Here is a 4755-nt window from a genome sequence, read left to right on the forward strand (position 1 = left end):
ATGGAAAGAGTTGCAGCCTTCTGCCCCTGGAAAGTGGTCCAGTGGAAAAGATCAAGGTGCCTCTGGAGGTGGGGGAGTCGAGGGGTACGGGGAAAATGAGAAATGAACACATTTTCAATAGGTTTTTTTCTACATTTGCTTCTTTTTGTCCCCCTTATCTACAAGGATGGTGTTTAAAAAAATTAATGCACATTTAAGTGCATCACCATCAGAAGCAATGCTGTTGCAAGAAAGGGGACCCCTTCCAGGGCTTGAAAGTGGGCTCTTGTCTAATATTCAGAAATGAACCATGTGATGAGAAACACCAGAGATGATATTGGGGAGACAAAACAAGAGATGTTATTGGGAGTGGGGCTCCCAGGTGGAAAGCAAGAGGGTAAGGAAACCCAGAAGGATTGCTTTGCCACGTGACTCAAAGTCTTGGGTCTTATGGTGATGGGATTAATTTCTGGGTTGTTTTTGGCCAATCACTGTGTGTTCCCCTAACAATGTGACTCTACAGGGGTCAATTTCCTTAATGCACACGGCTCTGGTGAAGAAACCAAACTTCTCTGAGGGGTAGAAAGCACGTCAACACCAAGCCAGTGAATATGCTTGTCCAAACAGAAATAACAGTGTGGGTAAATTAGAGGGGCTAGTGGCTGATGCCTGAGAGGCTTTTGTTAAGGTGAAAAGGCAGGGTTAGGACAGAGCAAAAGACAGCCCACCAAGGAAGGGAGTCAGGGAATGAGAAAGGAATTTCTTCTAGAACCAAAGTCAATAATCAATTTAGGGCATGAGGAAGACTCAGATTCATGCAGAGGAGCAGGAAGCAGTTTCTCTGGAAATAAGAATCCCAGGGAGAGCAGCAGGATCTGGGCAAAGATTCCTGGGTCAAGGGCTCTGAGAGGTGGTTTTAGGAAAGGGAGGGACCTGGACAAACCTGAGAGGAGACCTGAAGTGACAACAGAGACTAGAGCTTAGATGTGACAGTAACATTGGCACCACCTTAGAAGGTCATGGCTGGTCAGACAGTAGCTGAGAGGGAAGGACATGGGTGGGGAAGGAAGCAGGGCCAGAGCATGACGAACCCGCACCTTCTCAACTCACACTGTTAAGCCTGTCATAAGATAGTGAATCACTTCTAAGAAGTCACCTTATTATGGTTGTTCAAGCAGTTCATGGGATTCCCAGGTGGGACTAGTGGTAAAGAACCTGCCTGCCAATGCAGGAGATGCAAGAGAGGCAGTTTCGATCTCTGGGTCAGGAAGATCCCCTGGAGGAGGGAATGGCAACCCATCCCATTATTCTTGCCAAGAGAATCTCCATGGACAGCGGAGCCTGGCTGGCTACAGTCCATAGGGTCTCAAAGAGTCGGACACAAGTGAAGCAAGTTAGCATGCACTCAAGCAGTTCAAGTATATCTTTCTAAAATAATGCTTTCTTCTCTTTCTCTCTCTCTCCCCTTTCTTCCTTTTTCCTTCATTTCTCCCTTTCTTCTTTCGCTCCCTTCTCTCCCTCTTTCCTTCAATCTTTTCTTCCTCCCTCTCTTCTATGAACATATGCATCTATCAAGGAAAACAATAATTGCACATTGACTGAGCATCTACCAGACAATGGATGAGGCTAAAGTGTAATTAGAGCTTTGGAGAACTAATGAAAGGAGATCCCAGTGGTGACTGTGCCTGGGACTCATGTTAATGTGAGATAAGAGAGGTAAAGCAGTGGGAAGGGAGGAGCCATCCACATACCTGAATTTTAAGAATGTTTGAATTTTCTAAGGGCCACACCTAGTAAGAGATTGTGCATTGAGGTCAACCCTGGGTTAGTGACCTCTATTTCACCTTATCCTGATCAGAGGATGTGGCTGGTTCATGACCTCAAAGAATCAGGCTTTCTTGTTCTTTGTTGCCCACAGAGAAGAGACATCCCGTGAGAAGCAGGGTCTTAGGGCTGTTCCAACATGCTGGACAGATCCAGTCTTAACTTTCCATCCCCAGTCATATGCAGAGCATGGTCAATGTGGCGTCTTAACGCCCTTCAGAGGGAAGCATTTCCAAAGCAGACATTTTAACTTTTCCTTTTCTTCTCTAGTTTTGGATCTACTAAGAGATGGAATATCAGATGCTTCACTTGCTACCACCATTCCCATGGCCTCCCAGGAGACACAACATTGCCTATTGTTCATCTCCACATTCACTTAGGAAATTAAAATGCTCAACAAAATTAATCTGAACTAAATATTAGGGCCCTGTTAAACAGGCACGGTTATTTCTGGTCCCAGGAGCCTGGAACTTCTCTCTGATTTAACTTATCACCACCCAAGAACCCTGTTTCCCATAGCAACCACACTACAAACAGTAGACAGTGAGAACAGACCCATCAAAATAGTGACATCACCGTCAAACAAAAAGTGCCCCACAAAATGTTAAGCCAGAGATTTTCACTACTAAAGCTGGAATGAAGACAGTTTAGCACCCCCAAATCCCACTTCCTTAAGGCAAGGCTCATATTCTATATAAAATGCCAGCTGGCCAGAGATTTCTCACCAGACCCAGGAGACCAGACAACTCAAACGTTTCTTCACATCAGGTGAGACTCCTCACATGGATTTTCTTAATATTTGCCCAATGATATTGTATTTTGATTAAGATGTCTTTGCCATTATGTGATATATTTATTTTAAATGCAAAGTAATTTATGTTTAAGGTGACTATAGATCTTTCTGACTTCTCACTTAGATTACAGCTATGGAATTTGGGGTCAGAAAAAGGGAATAGTTTCTGTTGACCATCTGTTCAGTTGGCAGGAGGGTATAGACTACAGCTCATGTTCAGGGCAATTTTAGTGACATTTTAATATTCTCTCATTATTTTTTAGACTCTGCAAAATCGAGGGCACTGCATTGGCACTTTGGATGTATAAAAGAGACACTTTTCTTTACTCCTTGAGCCTATGATCCATCAGAGAATGTAATACATAAGAGTAATTTACCAAAAAAATACTGCCCATTGAATAGAGAGGATGAGGCAGGTATTGTGCTGAGTCAGAATGAGAAAGATGACTTGGAATCTGGGAGGAGAGCCATGAGGGGTGAGCGTGTATGGACAAGCAACAGCAGAATGGAAAGACTTCCAGAAACGAGCTCCAAGAAGACAATGTGAACAGAGGCTCATAGATGGAATTGTGTGGGCTTATGGATTTTCCTATGAGAACTGAGGCACTCTATGTGAGGGATATGAGAGGGTAGACAGCAGATTTTGAACTTTATCACTTTTTCAATTGATTGTAAACCGAGGGCTTCAATCAATCATAGGAACCTGAAGTTATGTTATGTGGCTAATGTAGATTTTCGGAAAAACAGGAAGAAAGGAAGCAGAGAGAAAGGCTCCACTCCCATAGGAGCAAAATAAACCGCCTTTAACTTCTCCTCTTGAAAGTGTACAGGAATTAAAGTTTCCTTTGATTCTCAAATTCAAGGAAACAAAAATAAAGAGAAGAGAAACTTTTGCTTATTAAGGGGCATGAAATTAAGATATTTGTCATTAGACTTGGCTTCCTCCTTGTTTTACTAAACTACTAAATCTGCTTTTCTGTCTCTAGGTCCAGCCTTCTTTAAAGCATGAGTTCCTACCAGCAGAAACAGCCTTTCACCCCACCCCCAGAGCCTGAGCAGCAGCAGGTGAAGCAGCCCTGCCAGCCTCCACCTCCACCTCAGGAACCATTTGTTCCCATAATTGAGGAGCCATGCCTTCCAAAGGTTCCACAGCTGGACGACACCAAGGTTCCCGAGCAAGGCTATTCCACACTTCCGGAGCCACGTCCCATCAAAGATCCGGAGCCAGTCTACACCAATGTCCCTCAGCCTGGAAATACCAAGGTGCCTGAGGCATGCTCCTCATTGGTCATTCCAGGCCCAAACCAGAAGAAGGACAACCAGAAGTAACGTGGTCCACAGCTATGCTCTTGAGGAACCAACCTCCAGATATTGAACACCTTCTCCCCTTTTGTTTCTCTGTCTTCATTTTGTAGATCTTGCAATGAGTATTTTCTCTCCCTGAGTCATAGCCTCTCTTGTTTGCATCCTAAAAATATGTGCTATGAGGTTTTCCTTACTCTGAACAGTCCTCTGAGTTCTGAGTTCTGCAGAAGGCCTTAGCAGCTTTACTGATTCTCAGTTGCTTGGGGTTTATCTGAGGGGAGAACCTGGATTTGAAGAAATACCTCTTTCCCTTTCTACCTCTATTAAAACACTTTAAAGCACACTCCTGGATGTTGGTGTCATTGGCTGACTGTGCCCCATTCTTTGCTATCCCGTAATGAATAGGACTTGCAGTTAGAGAGGAGTTGGTATGGATGGCATCTGTCTAATTCTGGTACGCTGGGCTTCTATAGGGGGTGTGTGTGTGTGTGTGTGTGTGTGTGTGTGTGTGTGTGTGTGTGTGTGTGTGTGTGTGTGTGATTACATTTAGGGGGCATCCTTGGAATGGCAATAGCTATTGTGTAATAGAGGTCAGAGCCTGTCACTCAGGCAGCCATGCCTGGAACAGATTTCTTCTCTGGCAGTGGACTGAGTTCTGCTAGTTCCAAGCCACCTCCAAGCCCGTGTGCACTGCCTCCAAGACTCCAGTTTATTCCCAAAAACATCACTCCTAAATGTGTCTCCTTTGTTGTCTTTCAAGTAGGATCATCAGTACTATTCTAGATTCCATACATATGTGTTAATATATGATATTTGTCTTTCACAGTGGGGGAAGGAGAGGGTGGGATGATATG

The 4755-nt window shown here is 44.2% G+C and overlaps 1 long non-coding RNA gene across 1 annotated transcript; it reads left to right on the forward strand.

Annotated features, from left to right (window-relative positions):
• The first annotated feature begins 2446 nt into the window (after nucleotides 1-2446).
• On the forward strand, nucleotides 2447-4244 carry LOC108634609. Its single transcript, XR_001917661.1, has 2 exons — nucleotides 2447-2571; nucleotides 3583-4244. It is a non-coding gene; the product is annotated as an uncharacterized LOC108634609 (long non-coding RNA).
• Nucleotides 4245-4755: the final 511 nt, after the last annotated feature.

This window comes from Capra hircus, unplaced genomic scaffold (assembly GCF_001704415.2).
Source record: "Capra hircus breed San Clemente unplaced genomic scaffold, ASM170441v1, whole genome shotgun sequence".
Taxonomy (NCBI): domain Eukaryota; kingdom Metazoa; phylum Chordata; class Mammalia; order Artiodactyla; family Bovidae; genus Capra; species Capra hircus.